The sequence below is a fragment of the Bombina bombina genome, chromosome 2, assembly GCF_027579735.1.
Source record: "Bombina bombina isolate aBomBom1 chromosome 2, aBomBom1.pri, whole genome shotgun sequence".
NCBI lineage: Eukaryota > Metazoa > Chordata > Amphibia > Anura > Bombinatoridae > Bombina > Bombina bombina.
In genome coordinates, this window is record NC_069500.1 from 753,826,061 (window position 1) to 753,849,040 (window position 22,980).

General features: G+C 40.4%; 1 protein-coding gene across 1 annotated transcript in view; it reads left to right on the forward strand.

Annotated features, from left to right (window-relative positions):
- Nucleotides 1-22,980, forward strand: part of LOC128647246 (guanine nucleotide-binding protein subunit alpha-11) — a 225,565-nt gene that overhangs the window by 191,890 nt on the left and 10,695 nt on the right. The gene's annotated exons all lie outside the window — the stretch shown is intronic.

Here is a 22,980-nt window from a genome sequence, read left to right on the forward strand (position 1 = left end):
CAAACGTTGCATCCGGGCGAATGGTCTCTTCACCCAGAGGTATTTCTTCAGATCGTTCAAATGTGGGAACTTCCAGAAATAGATCTGATGGCGTCTCATCTAAACAAGAAACTTCCCAGGTATCTGTCCAGATCCCGGGATCCTCAGGCGGAGGCAGTGGATGCATTATCACTTCCTTGGAAGTATCATCCTGCCTATATCTTTCCGCCTCTAGTTCTTCTTCCAAGAGTAATCTCCAAGATTCTGAAGGAATGCTTGTTTGTTCTGCTGGTAGCTCCGGCATGGCCTCACAGGTTTTGGTATGCGGATCTTGTCTGGATGGCCTCTTGCCAACCGTGGACTCTTCCGTTAAGACCAGACCTTCTGTCACAAGGTCCTTTTTTCCATCAGGATCTGAAATCCTTAAATTTAAAGGTATGGAGATTGAACGCTTGATTCTTCGTCAAAGAGGTTTCTCTGACGCTGTGATTAATACTATGTTACAGGCTCGTAAATCTGTATCTAGAGAGATATATTATAGAGTCTGGAAGACTTATATTTCTTGGTGTATTTCTCATCATTTTTCTTGGCATTCTTTTAGAATTCCGAGAATTTTACAGTTTCTTCAGGATGGTTTAGATAAAGGTTTGTCCGCAAGTTCCTTGAAAGGACAAATCTCTGCTCTTTCTGTTCTTTTTCACAGAAAAATTGCTATTCTTCCTGATATTCATTGTTTTGTACAAGCTTTGGTTCGTATAAAACCTGTCATTAAGTCAATTTCTCCTCCTTGGAGTTTGAATTTGGTTCTGGGGGCTCTTCAAGCTCCTCCGTTTGAACCTATGCATTCATTGGACATTAAATTACTTTCTTGGAAAGTTTTGTTCCTTTTGGCCATCTCTTCTGCCAGAAGAGTTTCTGAATTATCTGCTCTTTCTTGTGAGTCTCCTTTTCTGATTTTTCATCAGGATAAGGCGGTGTTGCGAACTTCTTTTGAATTTTTACCTAAAGTTGTGAATTCCAACAACATTAGTAGAGAAATTGTGGTTCCTTCATTATGTCCTAATCCTAAGAATTCTAAGGAGAAATCGCTGCATTCTTTGGATGTTGTTAGAGCTTTGAAATATTATGTTGAAGCTACTAAATCTTGCAGAAAGACTTCTAGTCTATTTGTTATCTTTTCCGGTTCTAGAAAAGACCAGAAAGCTTCTGCCATTTCTTTGGCATCTTGGTTGAAATCTTTAATTCATCTTGCCTATGTTGAGTCGGGTAAAACTCCGCCTCAGAGAATTACAGCTCATTCTACTAGGTCAGTTTCTACTTCCTGGGCGTTTAGGAATGAAGCTTCGGTTGATCAGATTTGCAAAGCAGCAACTTGGTCCTCTTTGCATACTTTTACTAAATTCTACCATTTTGATGTATTTTCTTCTTCTGAAGCAGTTTTTGGTAGAAAAGTACTTCAGGCAGCGGTTTCAGTTTGAATCTTCTGCTTTTGTTTTTCGTTAAACTTTATTTTGGGTGTGGATTATTTTCAGCAGGAATTGGCTGTCTTTATTTTATCCCTCCCTCTCTAGTGACTCTTGTGTGGAAAGATCCACATCTTGGGTAATCATTATCCCATACGTCACTAGCTCATGGACTCTTGCTAATTACATGAAAGAAAACATAATTTATGTAAGAACTTACCTGATAAATTCATTTCTTTCATATTAGCAAGAGTCCATGAGGCCCGCCCTTTTTTTGGGGTGGTTATGATTTTTTTTGTATAAAGCACAATTATTCCAATTCCTTATTTTATATGCTTTCGCACTTTTTTCTTATCACCCCACTTCTTGGCTATTCGTTAAACTGAATTGTGGGTGTGGTGAGGGGTGTATTTATAGGCATTTTGAGGTTTGGGAAACTTTGCCCCTCCTGGTAGGAATGTATATCCCATACGTCACTAGCTCATGGACTCTTGCTAATATGAAAGAAATGAATTTATCAGGTAAGTTCTTACATAAATTATGTTTTATGGAAAATTATATAGTTTCAGGTACTTTTCTTGGTCCTTTGATTTATTTGGATATTGCAATTGCTTCATTTTCTCTGTTTACTTTAAGATCAAGTATCAGATTATGATTTATTTTAGCATTGTTAAAGGGACAACATTTACTAGACTAGGTGCTGTTGCATTTGTCTTGATGTTTTGCATTTATTGATTATGCAAGTCCACTGTATTGGCTGGTCCTTTAAACTGGACTATCATGCTAATAATTTCATTTGTGTCTTCATTTTATTGAATATTTTCGCAAATGAGGGTTAATCTATGTCTTTAGCTTTTTTAGCTAGAAGAATTTTGTGATTTAAAACAAAAAAAAAAACATTTCCTTTGTTCTAAGATAATCAATTATTTGTTTTATAATTGGATTCAATTCTTAACTGTTACTCTGGGCTTCAAGGTTGAGTTCTAAGACTAAAACTTTAGGCTTATACTAGTTTGGTTGTTCTTATTAAGGAACAAATTCCTGAGTTCTTTCCCAAGTAACATGTTTATAATTGGGGTTCGAAATCAGCTCCCTAATATTGCGATGTACGTGCCGTATTCCAGCTTGGCTGGTAAGGGGCAGGTTAAGGCTTCTTTGAAATTTATTTTGTCCAAAATTTCTTTGATTTTATTCCAGCAAGGCTAGCACTTTCTTTAACTGTGTTTCTGTCCTATATATTTTGGGTACTGTTGAAGCATGGCTGGGCACCCATGGGGTTCAAGTGCTGCTCAGACCTGGAATCTTCTGGGGTATTTCTTCCAGTTTCTTTTGAGGAACCGGGTTTTGGAGTTTTATTCAAACTATTTTGCCTTTTTATGGTCTTTGATAGCATTATTTGTTTTCATTAGATACAATTAATGCATATTTTCATTTTTCTGTTTTCATTCAGATTATTTTCTGGGGATGCGGAATCTCATATGATTCACTTACTCTTCAGGACATAGTTAGAGGATCTTCTTTTCTAAAGCTCTTGATTCCTCACACAAGGGTCACCTTTTTTAGGTTTCCAGATAGTTTGTGTCACTGTCCTTGTCTCTATCAGACAAGGGATAATGTTATTGGGTTCCGTCTATCGGTACCTTTAGTCTCTATTATTTCCTTCAGTTGCTATATATGCATAGAAGTTTTAGGTCTTATGGCCACAGCATTGGATTCAATTACCTTTGCTCATTTTCTCTAGAAAGAACCTTTCCAGTCTTTTATAAGTGTTGTTTCTTCAAGAACATGGTTGGAGGATCAATTTACCAAAAAGTTTGTTTGATTCCTCAGACAAGGGTAACCTTTTTAGGTTTCCTGATGGATTCAGTGTTCTTGATTCTGTCTCTGACGGACAAGAGGCGTCTGAAATTGGTTTCAGCTTATCGAAACCTTCAGTCTCAATCATTTCCTTCGGTAGCCTTATGCATGGAAATTCTAGGTCTTATGACTGCTGCATTGGATGCGATTCCCTTTGCTCGTTTTCACATGCGACCTCTTCAGCTCTGTATGCTGAACCAGTGGTGCAGGGATTATACAAAAGATATCTCAATATCTTTAAAACCGATTGTTCGACACTCTCTGACGTGGTGGACAGATCACCATCGTTTAGTTCAGGGGGCTTCTTTTTGTTCCTCCAACCTAGACTGTGATCTCAACAGATGCAAATCTGACAGGTTGGGGAGCTGTATGGGGGTTTCTGACAGCACAAGGGGTTTGGGAATCTCAGGAGGTGAGATTACCAATCAACATTTTTGGAACTCCGTGCAATTTTCAGAGCTCTTCAGTCGTGGCCTCTTCTAAAGAGAGAGTCGTTCATTTGTTTCTAGACGGACGATGTCACAACCGTGGCATATGTCAATCATCAAGGAGGAACTCACAGTCCTCTGGCTATGAAAGAAGTCTCTCGAATACTTGTATGGGCGGAATCCAGCTCCTGTCTAATTTCTGCGGTTCATATCCCAGGTATAGACAATTGGGAAGCGGATTATCTCAGTCGCCAAACACTACATCCGGGCGAATGGTTTCTTCACCCAGAGGTATTTCTTCAGATTGTTCAAATGTGGGGACTTCCAGAAATAGATCTGATGGCTTCTCATCTAAACAAGAAGCTTCCCAGGTATCTGTCCAGATCCAGGGATCCTCAGGCGGAAGCAGTGGATGCATTGTCACTTCCTTGGAAGTATCATCCTGCTTATATCTTTCCGCCTATAGTTCTTTTTCCAAGATTCTAAGGAACGTTCGTTTATTTTGCTGGTGGCTCCAGCATGGCCTCACAGGTTTTGGTATGCAGATCTTGTCCGGATGGCCACTTGCCAACCGTGGACTCTTCCGTTAAGACCAGACCTTCTATCGCAAGGTCCTTTTTTCCATCAGGTTCTCAAATCCTTAAATTTGAAGGTATGGAGATTGAATGCTTGATTCTCAATCATAGAGGTTTCTCTGACTCTGTGATTAATACTATGTTACAGGCTCGTAAAACTGTATCTAGGGAGATATATTATCGAGTCTGGAAGATTTTCATTTCTTGGTGTTTTTCTCATCATTTTTCTTGGCATTCTTTTAGAATTCCTAGAATTTTACAGTTTCTTCAGGATGTTTTGGATAAGGTTTGTCTGCAAGTTCCTTGAAAGGTCAAATCTCTGCTCTTTCTGTTCTTTTTTTCACAGAAAGATTGCTAGTCTTCCTGATATTCATTGTTTTGTACAAGCTTTGGCTCGTATAAAACCTGTTAAGTCAATCTCTCCTCCTTGGCGTTTGAATTTGGTTCTGGGGGCTCTTCAAGCTCCTCCGTTTGAACCTATGCATTCGCTGGACATTAAATTACTTTCTTGGAAAGTTTTGTTTCTTTTGGCCATCTCTTCTGCTAGAAGAGTTTCTGAATTATCTGCTCTTTCTTGTGAGTCTCCTTTTCTGATTTTTCATCAGGATAAGGCGGTGTTGCGAACTTCTTTTAAATTTTTACCTAAGGTTGTGAATTCTAACAACATCAGTAGAGAAATTGTGGTTCCTTCATTGTGTCCTAATCCTAAGAATTCTAAGGAAAACTCGTTGCATTCTTTGGATGTAGTTAGAGCTTTGAAATATTATGTTGAAGCTACTAAGGATTTCCGAAAGACTTCTAGTCTATTTGTTATCTTTTCCGGTTCTAGGAAAGGTCAGAAGGCTTCTGCCATTTCTTTGGCATCTTGGTTAAAATCTTTGTTTCATCATGCCTATGTCGAGTCGGGTAAAACTCTGCCTCAAAGGATTACAGCTCATTCTACTAGGTCAGTTTCTACTTCCTGGGCGTATAGGAATGAAGCTTCAGTTGATCAGATTTGCAAAGCAGCCACTTGGTCTTCTTTGCATACTTTTACTAAATTCTACCATTTTGATGTGTTTTTTTTTCCTGAAGCAGTTTTTGGTAGAAAAGTACTTCAGGCAGCTGTTTCAGTTTGATTCTTCTGCTTATAATTTCAGTTTTTTTCATTATAAGATTTAAACTTTATTTTGGGTGTGGATTATTTTCAGCGGAATTGGCTGTCTTTATTTTATCCCTCCCTCTCTAGTGACTCTTGCGTGGAAGATCCACATCTTGGGTAGTCATTATCCCATACGTCACTAGCTCATGGACTCTTGCTAATTACATGAAAGAAAACATAATTTATGTAAGAACTTACCTGATAAATTTATTTCTTTCATATTAGCAAGAGTCCATGAGGCCCACCCTTTTTGTGGTGGTTATGATTTTTTTGTATAAAGCACAATTATTCCAATTCCTTATTTTTTATGCTTTCGCACTTTTTTCTTATCACCCCACTTCTTGGCTATACGTTAAACTGATTTGTGGGTGTGGTGAGGGGTGTATTTATAGGCATTTTGAGGTTTGGGAAACTTTGCCCCTCCTGGTAGGAATGTATATCCCATACATCACTAGCTCATGGACTCTTGCCAATATGAAAGAAATTAATTTATCAGGTAATTTCTTACATAAATTATGTTTTCTACTCTGGCTAAGAAAACTACTATTCCTATTGAGGATAGCTGCTTTTGAAGATCCTATAGACAAAAAGCTGGAGGTTTATTTAAAGAGAATATACAGGGAGTGCTGAATTATTAGGCAAATGAGTATTTTGACCACATCATCCTCTTTATGCATGTTGTCTTACTCCAAGCTGTATAGGCTCGAAAGCCTACTACCAATTAAGCATATTAGGTGATGTGCATCTCTGTAATGAGAAGGGGTGTGGTCTAATGACATCAACACCCTATATCCGGTGTGCATAATTATTAGGCAACTTCCTTTCCTTTGGCAAAATGGGTCAAAAGAAAGACTTGACAGGCTCAGAAAAGTCAAAAATAGTGAGATATCTTGCAGAGGGATGCAGCACTCTTAAAATTGCAAAGCTTCTGAAGCGTGATCATCGAACAATCAAGCGTTTCATTCAAAATAGTCAACAGGGTCGCAAGAAGCGTGTGGAAAAACCAAGGCGCAAAATAACTGCCCATGAACTGAGAAAAGTCAAGCGTGCAGCTGCCAAGATGCCACTTGCCACCAGTTTGGCCATATTTCAGAGCTGCAACATCACTGGAGTTCCCAAAAGCACAAGGTGTGAAATACTCAGAATAGCACAGGTATTTCAGCGCTAAAATCTAAAAAGGATACCTAAGCCACTCTCCACTATCTCCCCAAGATAGAAAATGGAACAAACAATATGGTAAAAATGAGAGGGCGCTAAAAGCTAGGTATACTTAACACACCTAATTGATTCAGATTTTGGAAACGATATAATTGGCAAAAGTAAGAAATCTCAAAGACAGTATTAATTTTATAAATTGTTTACTGGTGGGAACGTTCCCTATTAAGGTGCAATACATAAAATCATAAAAACAATTGACAGTCGCATAAAGTGTTTGACATGATATATTCAACTTATAATTTATGGAATACCACCTTGATGAATAATGATAATAAAGCGCTTTAAAAATAAATTGATTAAAATGCTTATGAACCTTAAAAGCAAATATATTCCAGAGCATAAAAGACCGGTCTTTTATGCTCTGGAATATATTTGCTTTTAAGGTTCATAAGCATTTTAATCAATTTTATTTTTAAAGCGCTTTATTATCATTATTCATCAGGGTGGTATTCCATAAATTATAAGTTGAATATATCATGTCAAACACTTTATGCGACTGTCAATTGTTTTTATGATTTTATGTATTGCACCTTAATAGGGAACGTTCCCACCAGTAAACAATTTATAAAATTAATACTGTCTTTGAGATTTCTTACTTTTGCTAATTATATCGTTTCCAAAATCTGAATCAATTAGGTGTGTTAAGTATACCTAGCTTTTAGCGCCCTCTCATTTTTACCATATTGTGAAATACTCAGAGACATGGCCAAGGTAAGAAAGGCTGAAAGACGACCACCACTGAACAAGACACACAAGCTGAAACGTCAAGACTGGGCCAAGAAATATCTCAAGACTGATTTTTCTAAGGTTTTATGGACTGATGAAATGAGAGTCTTGATGGGCCAGATGGATGGGCCCGTGGCTGGATTGGTAAAGGGCAGAGAGCTCCAGTCCGACTCAGACGCCAGCAAGGTGGAGGTGGAGTACTGGTTTGGGCTGGTATCATCAAAGATGAGCTTGTGGGGCCTTTTCGGGTTGAAGATGGAGTCAAGCTCAACTCCCAGTCCTACTGCCAGTTTCTGGAAGACACCTTCTTCAAGCAGTGGTACAGGAAGAAGTCTGCATCCTTCAAGAAAAACATGATTTTCATGCAGGACAATGCTCCATCACACGTGTCCAAGTACTCCACAGCGTGGCTGGCAAGAAAGGGTATAAAAGAAGAAAATCTAATGACATGGCCTCCTTGTTCACCTGATCTGAACCCCATTGAGAACCTGTGGTCCATCATCAAATGTGAGATTTACAAGGAGGGAAAACAGTACAGCTCTCTGAACAGTGTCTGGGAGGCTGTGGTTGCTGCTGCACGCAATGTTGATGGTGAACAGATCAAAACACTGACAGAATCCATGGATGGCAGGCTTTTGAGTGTCCTTGCAAAGAAAGGTGGCTATATTGGTCACTGATTTGTTTTTGTTTTGTTTTTGATTGTCAGAAATGTATATTTGTGAATGTTGAGATGTTATATTGGTTTCACTGGTAAAAATAAATAATTGAAATGGGTATAAATTTGTTTTTTTGTTAAGTTGCCTAATAATTATGCACAGTAATAGTCACCTGCACACACAGATATCCCCCTAAAATAGCTATAACTAAAAACAAACTAAAAACTACTTCCAAAACTATTCAGCTTTGATATTAATGAGTTTTTTGGGTTCATTGAGAACATGGTTGTTGTTCAATAATAAAATTAATCCTCAAAAATACAACTTGCCTAATAATTCTGCACTCCCTGTATGTTCATCAAGTTCTCCTATGGCAAGTACTGAATCCTACTGGATTCATGCCTTGTCTGATTCTCTACAGGTATAGAATCCATTGGATGAGAATCAAGACATGATTAAAGCTCTTAAGATTGCTAATTCCTTTATTTATGATGCTATCTTGCAGGTGATTAGGCTAGGAGCCAAATCATCTGGTTTCGCTGTGTTAGGCCGCAGGGCTTTGTGGCTGAAATCTTGGTCAGCAGATGTCTCCTCTGTCAAGCTTTTGGCACTTCCTTACAAGGGTAAGGCATTGTTTGGTCCTGGTCTAGCAGAACTTATTTCTGATATTACAGGGGAAAAGGGTATTTTCTACCTCAAGATAAAAAGAATAGATCGAAAGGACGTCAGTTATTTTTGTTCCTTTCGTAGCTTCAGAGTTAAGTCTTCCCCTTCCTCTGCCAAGCAGGAGCAGCCTAAGCCTTCTTGGAAGCCCATTCAGTCTTGGAACAAGGGGAAGCAACCAAAGAAACCCGCAGCTGACTCTAAATCAGCATGAAGGGTTTGCTCCCAGTCTGGGAGCGCATCAAGTGGGGGGCAGACTTTCTCTTTTTTTCCCTAAGTATGGGTACGAGATGTCCCAGATCCCTGGGCTGTGGACATATTATCTCAGGGGTACAAATTGGAATTAAGGACTTTTCCTCCAAGGGGCATGTTCCACCTCTCAAGATTATCTGTAGACCAGATAAAGAGAGGCGTTCTTGCAATGTGTTCAGAATCTTTCCTCCCTGGGAGTGATTGTTCCAGTTCAGGAACAGGGTTTAGGTTTCTATTCCAATCTGTTCGTAGTTCCCAAAAAAAGAGGTAACTTTTCGAACTATTCTGGATCTGAAATGTCTAAAGTTTCTCAGAGTGCCTTTCTTCAAGATGGAGACTATCCGCTCCATTCTTCCTTTAGTGCAAGAGGGTCAATTCATGACGACCATAGACCTAAAGGATGCATACCTTCATGTTCCCATTCACAGGGATCATCACAAGTTTCTGAGATTTGCATTTCTAGACGAACACTTTCAGTTTGTAGCTCTTCTGTTTGGCCTTTCCACAGCTCCCAGAATTTTCTGAAAGGTCCTGGGGGCTCTCTTGGCAGTGGTCAGGGTTCAGGGTACTGCAGTAGCGCCATACCTGGATGATATCTTGGTTCAGGCGCCATCTTTTCAACAAGCATACTCTCATACAGAGATCTTGTAGTCTTTTCTACGTTCCCACGGATGGAAACGGAATCTGGAAAAGAGTTCCCTTGTTCCAGCTACAAGAGTAGTTTTCTTAGGGACTATAATAGATTCCCTTACAATGAAAATATTTATGACATGGGTCAGGAAAGCCAAAATTCTTTCCTCTTGCCTCTCCAGTCAACTGTTCGACCATCAGTGGCTCAATGTATGGAGATAATTGGTCTGATGGTTGCTTCCATGGACATCATTCCTTTTGAGAGCTTTGCAGTTATGCATGCTCAGTCAATGGAATGGGGACCATGCGGATCTGTCTCAAAGGATAGAGCTAGATCGGTCGACAGACTCTCTCTCCCATGGTGACTTTCTCAGGAACATCTGTCTCAAGACATATGGTTTTGGAAACTTACTGGGTGTTTGACCACGGATGCCAGCCTGCTTTGGGCTGGCGAGCAGTCTGGGATTTGTTAAAGGCACAGGGTCTCTGGACTCCGAAAGAGTTTGCTCTCCCCATAAACGTCTTGGAGTTGAGAACGATTTACGATGCGCTGATGGCTTGGCCTCAGTTGTCCTTAGCCCGGTTTATCAGGTTTCAGTCATATAACATAACATAACCTCAGTGGCTTACATCAACCACCAGGGAGGAACTCTGAGTTCCTTAGCCATGAAGGAGGTGGCTCGGTTTATTCAGTGGGCGGAAGCTCACAATTGCTGTCTATCTGCCATCCACATTCCAGGAGTGGACAACTGGGAAGCGGATTTTCTGAGCAGACAGACTTTTCATCCAGGGGAGTGGGAACTACATCTGGAGGTGTTATCCAGCTTAACCTTTAGATGGGGGGGGTGCTGGAACTGGATCTGATGGCGTCTCGGCAGAATGCCAAACTTCCACGGTACGGCTCAAGGTCAAGGGACCGACAGGCTGCTCTTATAGATGCTCTGGCAGTCCCTTGGGACTTCAGGCTGGCATACCCGTTTCCTCTGTTTGCTCTCCTTCCACGAATCATTGCTCGTATCAAACACGAGAGAGCATCATTGATTCTAACAGCCCCTGGGTGGCCTCACAGGATCTGGTATGCAGAGCTAGTGGAGATGTCATCTCTCTCACCTTGGAGACTGCCTCTGAGGAAGGACCTTCTACTTCAGGGTCCCTTCCTTCATCTAAATATCGTTTCTTTGAAGCTGACTGCTTGGAGATTGAATGCTTAGTTCTGTCTAAGTGTGGTTTTTCTGAGTCTGTAAGTGAGACCATGATTCATGCTCGCAAGCCTGTTACTCTACCATAAGATATGGCGTAAATATCTTTATTGGTGTAAATCCAACGGCTACTCTTGGAGTAGGGTCAGGATTCCTAAGTTTTTGTCTTTTCTCCAAGAAGGTCTGGAGAAGGGTTTGTCGGTCAGTACTCTGAAGGGTCAGATTTCTGCTTTATCTGTTTTGCTACATAAGTGTCTGGTGGATGTGCCAGATGTGCAATCTTTTTGTCAGGCCTTGGTCAGAATCAGGCCTGTGTTTAAGTCCGTTGCTTCTCCGTGGAGCCTTAACCTTGTTCTTAAAGTTTTGCAGCAGGCTCTGTTTGAGCCAATGCATTCCATAGATATTAAGTAGTTATCTTGGAAGGTTTTGTTTCTAATTGCTATCTCTTCTGCTCGGAGAATCTCGGAACTCTCGGCTTTGCAGTGTGATTCGCCTTACCTTATTTTTCAAGCCGATAAGGCGGTTCTTCTTACTAAGTTTGGTTTCCTTCCTTAAGTTATTTTGGATAGAAATATTAATTAGGATATTGTTGTTCCTTCTCTGTCCTAATCATTCTTCTCATAAGGAACTGTTGTTGCACAACTTGGATGTTGTGCATGCTCTGAAATTCTACCTACAGGCGACAGGATTTTCGCCAGTCTTCTGCCCTGTTTGTTTCTCTGGGAAACGTTAAGGTCAGAAAGCTACTGCTACTTCTCTTTCTCTCTCTGGTTGAGAAGTATTATTTGTTTGGCCTATGAGATTGCTGGACAGCATCCTCCTGAGAGAATTACAGCCTATTCCACTAGGGCTGTCTCTTCTTGGGCTTTCAAAAATGAAGCTTCTGTGGAACAGATTTGCATGGCTGCAACTTGGTCTTCTCTGTATACTTTTTCCAAATTTTATACTTTTTCCTCGGCTGAGGCTTCTTTTGAGAGAAAGGTTCTTCAAGCGGTGGTGCCTTCTGTTTAGGTCTAGCTGTCTTGTCCCTCCCTAGTCCTCTGTGTCCTCTAGCTTGGGTATTGGTTCCCAACAGTAATTGAGGATGCTGTGGACTCACCATATCTTAGGAAAGAAAACAAAACTTATGCTTACCTGATAAATTAAAACAGTCCTAAAAGACAAAAAACGAGAGGCGCTCTTGGTGCAGCAAGTTCAAAGAATAGGATATACAACAAAAGATAAAATCCAGGTACTCACAAACAGGATTGCACATTCAGTGCAATAACGAACGAGCCGAAGCTTCTGAGCCGCTCGGCTGACTCTCTGTGGCTGTGACTGCTGGTGTCCAGAACGAGGCTCCACTTCCGATGCCAATCACCAATCGGGAACGCCAAACAGGGAGAAACACTGCGCCGTTAATACCTGGCGAAAATAGACCCAACCAGGCGGGTCTCACCAAAAAGGGGAATTAATTGAAAGTCCAGATAGCCTGATGAAACGGCATTAAGCCGAGAAACGTGTTGCTAAGCAACACTTTTATATATTTTAATAAAGTGTATTTGATTTTTTTAAGTCTCGCTCTGGACTTTCAATTAATTCCCCTTTTTTGGTGAGATCCGCCTGGTTGGGTCTATTTTCGCCAGGTATTAACGGCGCAGTGTTTCTCCCTGTTTGGCGTTCCTGATTGGTGATCGGCATCGGAAGTGGAGCCTCGTTCTGGACACCAGCAGTCACAGCCACAGAGAGTCAGCCGAGCGGATCAGAAGCTTCGGCTCGTTCGTTATTGCACTGAATGTGCAATCCTGTTTGTGAGTACCTGGATTTTATCTTTTGTTGTATATCCTATTCTTTGAACTTGCTGCACCAAGAGCGCCTCTCGTTTTTTGTCTTTTAGGACTGTTTTGATTTTCTGCACAATATTGGAGAGAGCTGCTTTTGTCCCCATTCGTCGTGGGATCCTGTTTTGGTTACTTATATGGACACTCACTTGCTGTGATTTGGGACTTTTTTTATTTATTCTTTTTTATTTATTTTTTATATATTGTTTTTTTATATATCATTGACTAATATTTGTTGTTATTAACCCATCATATTGACTATTCACATTGTTAGTCACTTGTCACGAATATTAATATTATTGTTAGGTTGTTATTTGTACCACATTATAGAATACACGTTAGTTTATTTTATTGGCGCACCTCCTATATAGATTCCTCTATTAGAGTAATTTAGGTTTCTAGCGGTTTTTACCTGATAAATTGCTTTCTTTCTGGATATGGTGAGTCCACAGCCCCGCCCTTTGTTTTAAGACACTTTTTTTTTTTTTACTAAACCTCAGGCACCTCTACACCTTGCGTTACTCCTTTTCTCTCCATTTACCTTCGGTCTAATGACTGGGGTTTCTGGGAAGGGGAGTGATACTTAAAGGGACACTGAACCCAAATGTTTTCTTTCGTGATTCAGATAGAGCATGCAATTTTAAGCAACTTTCTAAATTTTCTTCGTTCTCTTACTATCTTTATTTGAAAAATAATGCATCTTAGCTAAGGAGCCAGACAATTTATGGTTCAGCACCATGGACAGCAATTTATTGTTCACCAAAAATGGGCCGGCACCTAAACTTATATTCTTGCTTTTCAAATAAAGATACCAAGAGAATGAAAAAAATTGATAATTTTTTGAGGAGTAAATTAGAAAGTTGCTTAAAATTGTGCTCTCCTTTCTCCTGTATAGGGCTTCTCAGAGAGACCTTAGATTTCAAGCTAAATTATATCACTACGGAAATAAAACGGGGAAACTCCTGGCAAACTTGGTTAAACGGGATAAAGCCCCTCCTATGATAGATTCTATATGTTCTGAAGGTAAGTATTTCAAATCAGCAGAACTGCTGAAGGTATTCTCGGATTATTATAATGTTTTATTTACTTCCAAGGTTTCAAACAATCTCAAACGTGAAGACTTCTGGAATAAAATATCTTTTCCGTCCCTAACCCCCGATCTACTTGAAACTCTTTATTCCCCTATCTCTGAGTTAGAAGTTGCTACTGCAATCCAGAATCTTTCTCTCAAAGTCCCGGGTCCTGACGCTCTCCCAAATTAATTTTATAAAATACTATCTCCCTCAATATTAACACACTTAACCCTATTATTTAATATTTTTTATATATGTATATATGCACTAAGCCAACAACTAATTTTGCCTCCTCACATACGGTTCTAATATTAAAGCAAGGGAAAGACCCAGTTAGAAAAGAGTCCTATAAACCCATTGCGCTCCTTAACACGGATTACAAACTCCTTAGTGCTATCTTAGTGGAAAGGCTCCAACCCCTCCTTTCCACTATCATCCATAAAGACCAAGCCGGGTTTTTGCTAAAACGTAATTCTTCAGCTAAAATAAGGGAATTCTTCCTTACGATCACTTTAAAACAAGGGAGGGTATGCGGCGGACGGGGGGAGAGGACACCCCTGATATGGCAATTATTTCTATAGATGCTGAAAAAGCCTTCGACTCGGTGCACCATGATCATCTTTTATTTACTTTACATCAGTTTGGTCTTATAGGTAATTTTCTCCATGTTAACAATCCTATACAAAAACGCCTCCACGAGAATGCTAGTTAACGGCTCCATGTCTCAGGACATAGTGCTGGAGAGGGGAACTAGACAGGGGTGTCCTCTCTCTCCTCTTCTCTTTGATCTCTCTATTGAACCCCTTGCTATCCTAATCAGGCAACAACTCTAAGGAATTAAAATAAAGAGTAAGGAACTGAAAATACCACTCTATGTGGATGATATTTTAATATATATGTCGAACACTTCTATTAACATCCCAAAACTTCTCTCAATAATAGAACAGTTTGGATCCTTCTCTGGTTATAGGGTTAACACCACAAAGTCAGAGCTCCTCTGGATCAAACAGACTAAAGATTCACCCTCCGCTATAACTTTCAGTATAGTCCAGGACTTATTTAAGTATCTAGGTATCAGGATATCTTCTAACCCTGACAATTGGTATACCTTGAATATTTTGCCACTGCTCAGCAAAACAAAAGAAACTTTCAAGAATTGGCAGAAGCTTCCCCTTTCTCTATCGGGGCGTATAGCTCTTTATAAGATTATTTTTCTCCCCAAAATCCTCTATATCCTCCAGAACACCCCCTTGATCCTTAGGACGAAGGATATTATTCTTTTTAACTCGGCCCTACAATGTTCTTTTTTTTTTTTTTTGGCAAAATAAAAAAGCTAGAATTTCACTTTCTAAATTATTTTTACCTACGAAATTTGGAGGATTCACCCTTTCTGACCTTCGTTCTTATAACCAAGCCTTTCTCGCACGAATTGTAACAGATTGGATATTTACCAGGGGTTATGTAACAAATAATGAGCTTGAAAATAGCATAACTCACCCGTTTTCCCCGGCAGCTCTAATACATTGTAACAGTATACTCCCTCCTGAAATAAAAAGGTAAAATCCATTTATAATCCTATCCAGATGTGGAAGAGGATCTGTAACTCTCTGCTTATTGAATCTAGGGTCTCGAGATACATACCACTTTGGGGTAATCCCCAGTTCCAAGCAGGGTTACATTCAACACTCTTTTTTTTAAATTGAAGTCCTTAGTTCTCGCTAACGCCTACCAATTATTAGATTTTGAGAGAAGATGTATTAAATAATTTAGTTCTCTCAAGGAGTAATTTCATCTCTCTCATAAAAACTTTTCTTCTACTAGATACGACGAGTCCACGGATTCATCCTTACTTGTGGGATATTATCCTCCTGCTAACAGGAAGTGGCAAAGAGCACCACAGCAGAGCTGTCTATATAGCTCCTCCCTTGACTCCACCCCCCAGTCATTCTCTTTGCCTATACTAAGTAATAGGAAGAGGTAAAGTGAAAGAGGTGATAAAATTATAGTTTTTATTTTCTTCAAGCAAGACTTTATTTTAAATGGTACCGGTGAGTGCTATTTTTTCCCCAGGCAGCAGATGGATGAAGATTTCTGCCTGGAGACTGATGATCTTAGCAGTTGTCACTAAGATCCAGAGTAGTTCCCACAGAATGGCTGAGGAGTACTTTAGAAACTTCAGTGTGAGGAACGTTTTTCATGCTACAAGCATTGAGGTATGTTCAGTCATTTTTTTCTGGAGAGACTGTGTATTTCAGAACTGGCTGACAGTATTCCCATAAGGGAAGGGGTAAGCAGTAATCCTACATGTGAATAGAGGGGTATTACTGGGACCTGTATGTTATGGGCTGAAAAAATGGTTGTCACTAATAACATGTTTGTTGGGAACAAAACTATTTTATGTTGGGAAGGCAATTAACGTTTTTTTGTGTGATAAAAAAGCAAACGTTTTTTACTTTTGATGGCTCTGGAGGGTTCACATGGCTTTCTTTAAAATTTGGGTATTTGGAAACCCACATGGCTTGGTTCTAGACCGCTTTACCGCGGTTTTTACAAGGCACAGAGACATCAATGTTGATGGGCAGGGCCTAATTTCGCGCCTCAGATGCGCAGTTGAATTCCCCATGCAAGCAGCAAGATCCAGCTCTGGTGGGCCTCAAAGGAAAGATTTGGCCTAATCGAAGTGTTAGAGTGATTATACAGACCCCTGAGGGCAGGTAGGTTAATTGGTTAATTCCATAACATTTTTTGGGTAACTTTTTTTTTTCCAATTAAGGGTTAAGCATACCTTTCTTGTGGTGCAATTTTAGCTGGCAAGATAAGACACATATATACTAAAATTGGGATAATTATAGCATTTTAGAGTAGTTTTGGGAAAAATTGTACGCTTTTTTTTCTCTTAAAGTCGCAGTACCGTTTTTCAGATTGTTATTTTTTTACTAAATAAAGTGTTTTCAAGCCTGCTTGTGGTCATTACTAGCCTGTTTCAACATGTCTGACATTGAGGAAGTAATGTTCTATGTTTAGAAGCCATTGTGGAACCCCCACTTAAAATGTGTCCCTCATGTACTGAAAGGGCCTTACATTGCAAAGAACATATTTTAGGTGATAAAAGTATGTCTCCGGATGATTCTCAGTCAGAAGAGAATCAGGTTATGCCATCTAATTCTCCCCAAGTGTCACAACCTTTAACGCCCGCTCAAGCGACGCCTAGTACTTCTAGCGCGTCTAATTCTTTCACCCTGCAAGATATGGCTGCAGTTATGTCTACTACCCTTACAGAGGTATTATCTAAACTGCCAGGTTTACAGGGTAAGCGCAGCAGGTCAGGTATTAGAGTAAATGCTGAGCCCTCTGATGCTTTATTAGCCAACTTCGATGTACCCTCACAGTGTTCTGATTTGGGGGTGGGGGAATTGCTGTCTGAGGGAGAGCTTTCAGATTCAGGAAAGATGTTCCCTCACTCAGATGTGACGGCCTTTAAGTTTAAACTTGAACACCTCCGCTTGTTACTCAGGGAGGTTTTAGCGACTCTGGATGATTGTGACCCTATTGTCATCCCACCAGAGAAATTTAGTAAAATGGATAAATATCTAGAGGTCCCTACTTACACGGTTTTTCCAGTCCCTAGAAGAATTTCGGACATCGTTACTAAGGAATGGGATAGACCAGGCATTCCGTTCTCTCCCCCTCCTACTTTTAAGAAAATGTTTCCCATATCTGACACCATTCGGGATTTGTGGCATACGGTCCCTAAGGTGGAGGGAGCTATTTCTACCCTGGTTAAGCGTACAACTATACCTATTTAGGACAGTTGTGCTTTCAAAGATCCTATGGATAAAAAATTAGAGGGTCTTCTCAAGAAATTGTTTATTCATCAGGGTTTTCTTCTACAACCTATAGCGTGCATTGTTCCAGTAACTACTGCAGCTGCTTTCTGGTTTGAGGCTCTAGAGGAGTCTCTTAAGGTTGAGACCCCATTAGATGATATTTTGGATAGAATTAAGGCTCTCAAGCTAGCTAATTCTTTTATTACAGATGCCACTTTCCAAATGGCTAAATTAGCGGCAAAGAATGCATTCTTTGCCATTTTAGCGTGTAGAGCGTTATGGCTTAAGTCTTGGTCTGCTGATGTGTCATCAAAATCCAAGCTTTTAGCTATTCCTTTTAAGGGTAAGACCCTTTTCGGGCCTGAACTAAAGGAGATCATTTCCGACATTACTGGAGGTAAAGGTCATGCCCTTCCTCAGGACAAGACGGTTAAAATGAGGGCCAAACAGAATAATTTTCGTTCCTTTCGGAACTTTAAAGGTAGGCCCTCTACTTCCTCCTCCGTCACCAAGCAGGAGGGGAATTTTGCACAATCCAAGTCAGTCTGGAGACCTAACCACACCTGGAATAAAGGTAAACAGCCCAAGAAGCCCCCTGCTGCTACCAAGACAGCATGAAGGGGCAGCCCCCGATCTGGAACCGGATCTAGTAGGGGGCAGACTTTCTCTCTTCGCTCAGGCTTGGGCAAGAGACGTTCAGGATCCCTGGGCATTAGAAATCGTGACCCAGGGGTATAGACTAGAATTCAAGGATTCTCTCCTAAGAGGGAGATTTCATCTTTCACGTTTGTCTGTAGACCAGACAAAAAGAGAGGCGTTCTTACGCTGTGTAGAAGACCTATATACCATGGGTGTAATCTGCCCAGTTCCAAAACTAGAACAGGGGCAGGGGTTTTACTCAAATCTGTTTGTGGTTCCCAAAAAAGAAGTAACCTTCAGACCGATTTTAGATCTCAAAAGTCTAAACAAATTTCTCAGAGTCCCATCATTCAAAATGGAGACCATACGAACAATTTTACCAATGATCCAGGATGGTCAATATATGACCACCGTGGATTTGAAGGATGCGTATCTTCACATTCTTATCCACAAAGATCATCACCAGTTCCTCAAGTTCGCCTTTCTGGACAAACATTACCCATTTCTGGACCTCCCTTTCGGGTTGGCCACAGCTCCTAGAATCTTCACAAAGGTGCTAGGGTCCCTTCTGGCAGTTCTAAGGCCGCGGGGCATAGCAGTGGCTCCCTATCTGGACGATATTTTGATTCAGGCGTCAACTTACCATCTAGCCAAATCTCACACGGACGTCGTGTTGGCTTTTCTAAGAACTCACGGGTGGAAGGTGAACATACAAAAGAGTTCACTAGTTCCACTGACAAGAGTTCCATTCCTAGGAACTCTGATAGTCGGTAGAGATGAAAATTTTTCTGACGGAGGTCAGAAAGTCAAAGATCCTAACTACTTGCCGAGCACTTCATTCCATTCCTCGGCCATTAGTGGCGCAGTGTATGGAGGTCATTGGGTTAATGGTAGCGGCAATGGACATAGTTCTGTTTGCTCACTTGCATCTCAGACCACTGCAGCTGTGCATGCTCAGACAGTGGAATGGGGATTATGCGGGTTTATCTCCTCGGATAAATCTGGATCTAGAGACCAGAGACTCTCTTCTTTGGTGGTTGTCACAGGATCATCTGTCCCAGGGAATGTGCTTCTGCAGGCCAGCATAGGTCATAGCGACGACGGACGCTAGCCTCTTGGGCTGGGGTGCAGTCTGGAATTCCCTGAAGGCTCAGGGTGTTTGGACTCAGGAGTCGTCCCTACTACCAATAAATAATCTGGAACTGAGAGCAATATTCAACGCGCTTCAAGTGTGGCCTCAGCTGGCCTCGACCAAATTCATATGACAATATCACGACTGTAGCATATATCAATCATCAAGGGTGAACAAAGAGTTCTCTAGCGATGATAGAGGTTTCCAAGATAATTCGATGGCTGGAGACTCACTCTTGCCATCTATCAGCAATCTATATCCCAGGAGTGGAGAACTGGGAAGTGGATTTTCTAAGTCGTCAGACTTTTCATCCGGGGGAGGGGGAACTCTATCCGGAGGTGTTTGCACAATTGATTCATCAATGGGGCACACCGGAATTGGATCTGATGGCATCTCGTCAGAATGCCAAACTTCCTTGTTACGGGTCCAGATCAAGGGATCCTCAAGCAGTACTGATAAATGCTCTAGCAGTACCTTGGTCGTTCAACCCGGCTTATGTGTTTCCTGCTTTTCCTCTCCTACCTCGTCTGATTGCAAGAATCAAACAGGAGAGGGTTTCAGTAATCTCGATAGCGCCTGCGTGGCCACGCAGGACTTGGTATGCAGATCTGGTGGAAATGTCATCTCTGCCACTGAGACAGGACCTTCTCATTCAAGGTCCGTTCCAACATCCAAATCCAATTTCTCTGCAACTGACTGCCTGGAGATTGAACGCTTGATTTTATCTAAGCAGTGATTCTCTGAGTCGGTCATTGATACCTTGATTCAGGCTCGAAAGCCTGTCACTAGGAAAATTTACCATAAGATATGGCGTAAATATCTTTATTGGTGCGAATCCAAGGGCTACTCATGGAGTAAGATCAGGATTCCTATGATTTTGTCCTTTCTCCAAGAAGGATTGGAGAAGGGATTATCGGCTAGTTCCTTAAAGGGACAGATTTCTGCTTTGTTAATCTTACTACACAAGCGTCTGGCGGATGTCACAGACGTTCAGTCGTTTTGTCAGGCTTTAGTTAGAATCAAGCCTGTGTTTAAACCTGTTGCTCTGCCATGGAGTTTGAACTTAGTTCTAAATGTTCTTCAAGGGGTTCCGTTTGAACCCATGCATTCCATAGATATTAAGCTTCTATCTTGGAAAGTTCTGTTTTTAGTTGCTATCTCTTCTGCTCGAAGAGTTTCTGAGCTTTCTGCGTTACAATGCGACTCGCCTTATCTTATATTCCATTCTGATAAGGTGGTTTTGCGCACTAAACCTGGATTCCTTTCTAAGGTTGTTTCAAACAAGAATATTAATCAGGAAATTGTTGTTCCTTCTCTATGTCCTAATCCTTCTTCTAAGAAGGAGCGTCTGTTACATAACTTGGACGTGGTTCGTGCCTTGAAGTTTTACTTGCAAGCAACTAAGGATTTCCGTCAAACATCTTCTTTATTTGTTGTTTATTCTGGAAAGCGTAGGGGTCAAAAAGCTACGGCTACCTCTTTCTTTTTGGCTGAAAAGCATCATCCGTTTGGCATACGAGACTGGTGGACAGCAGCCTCCTGAAAGAATTACAGCTCATTCTACTAGAGCGGTGGCTTCCACATGGGCTTTTAGAAACAATGCTTCTGTTGAACAGATTTGTAAGGCTGGGACTTGGTCCTCCCTTCATACTTTTTCCAAATTTTACTAATTTGATACTTTTGCTTCTTCTGAGGCTATTTTTGGGAGAAAAGTTCTTCAAGCAGTGGTGCCTTCTGTTTAAGTATCTGTCTTGTCCCTCCCGTTCATCCATGTCCTGTAGCTTTGGTATTGTATCCCACAAGTAAGGGTGAATCCGTGGACTCGTCATATCTAGTAGAAGAAAAGGAAATGTATGCTGACCTGATAAATTGATTTCTTCTACGATACGACGAGTCCACGGCCCTCCCTGTCAATTTAAGACAGATTATATTTTTGTGTTCAAAACTTCTCACCTCTGCACCTTTTTTAGTTTCTCCTTTTTCTTCCTATACCTTCGGTCGAATGACTGGGGTGTGGAGTTAAGGGAGGAGCTATATAGACAGCTCTGCTGTGGTGCTCTTTGCCACTTCCTGTTAGCAGGAGGTTAATATCCCACAAGTAAGGATGAAATCCGTGGACTCGTCGTATCATAGAAGAAATCAATTTATCAGGTAAGCATAAATTTCCTTTTTTGCTTATCTTCAAGCGAGACTTTTTGTACTCAAATTGGTTACTGACTATGGCTGAGACTGGTCCTTGGGGACCGTTGAGAACTGGCTTCTCTTAACTAAAATTGGGCTTAAGGGTTTAAATGTGGGAATACTAGTTTCAACAGATGCCTGAAATGTTCATATCCATCAGCTAACCTTCTGCATATGCTCTGGGAGTGCCCCAAAAAACAGAAATGTCTGGCTTAAGTTACAATATTGGCTTACCAACCCATTGGGTGCGTCCTCCCTGATCCTGTCGTCGACAAATATAGTTTTTCTCTCTTTTCACATAGGGAAGCACCACCATAATTATAAAACCATTTATCTGGTGATTTTAGCTGCTAGATATCTAATTTTAAAAAAATGGAGAACTTGAGCAATTCCCAGTATTTTAGAAGTGAAGAATTGTTTGAAGAAACAATGCATCATCGAACAAGCTGATACCAATCCATATAGTGATCATGATGTAAGGAGTTTTTTTTTTCTAAATGGTCGCAGTTTATTAAAGCCCTCCCCCCTAGTGAGGTTGAACACCTAATATATCCTTTTCGAAATACAGAATTGATTCTGTTAGGCTTATGGTAACCTCCCGTATCCTAATATTTTTCCCTTTTTTTTTTTTTTATTATTTGTTTGTTTAGTTTTGTGGGATCCTGAGGATCTTTTTCATATTTAAAGGGACAGTCTAGGCCAAAATAAACTTTCATGATTCAGATAGGGCATGTAATTTTAAACAATTTTCCAATTTACTTTTTTCACCAATTTTGCTTTGTTCTCTTGGTATTCTTAGTTGAAAGCTTAACCTAGGAGGTTCATATGCTAATTTCTTAGACCTTGAAGGCCACCTTTTCAGAATGCATTTTAACAGTTTTTCCCCACTAGAGGGTGTTAGTTCATGTGTTTCATATAGATAACTTCACGTGCACAAGCAGTGTTATCTGGGAGCAGGCACTGATTGGCTAAACTGCAAGTCTGTCAAAAGAACTGAAATAAAGGGGCAGTTTACAGAGGCTTAGATACAAGATAGTCACAGAGGTAAAACGTGTATTTATATAACAGTGTTGGTTTTGCAAATCTGGGGAATGGGTAATAAAGGGATTATCTATCTTTTAAAACAATAACAATTTTGGTGTAGCCTGTCCCTTTAAATGCGGATGTCCAAATGTAATTTTGTAATTTGTTATGACCTATGTAAACAGACTAAGAGTGAGAGTTTGTGGGGCTCACTCTGTGAGATATCTGATGCTAAGGATCTGCCTGATAGGCGAGTCATTTAAAACCCCTACTTTGTATTTTTTTTTTTTTTGCTTAGGTTTGGGGCAGTTGATTATATATAGTAAGCAACATTTAGTTTATTGGTCCATTGTTGCATATTTTTTAAGGATGTAATATGATCTGCATAGTGTATTTACTTGTATAGGAATCTAGATTTGGTTTATGTGACACCTATGTTAAGCTTATTGTAAAACTGTTTTTTGAAAACAATAAAAATAAAGAGTTAAAGTGTGCTCT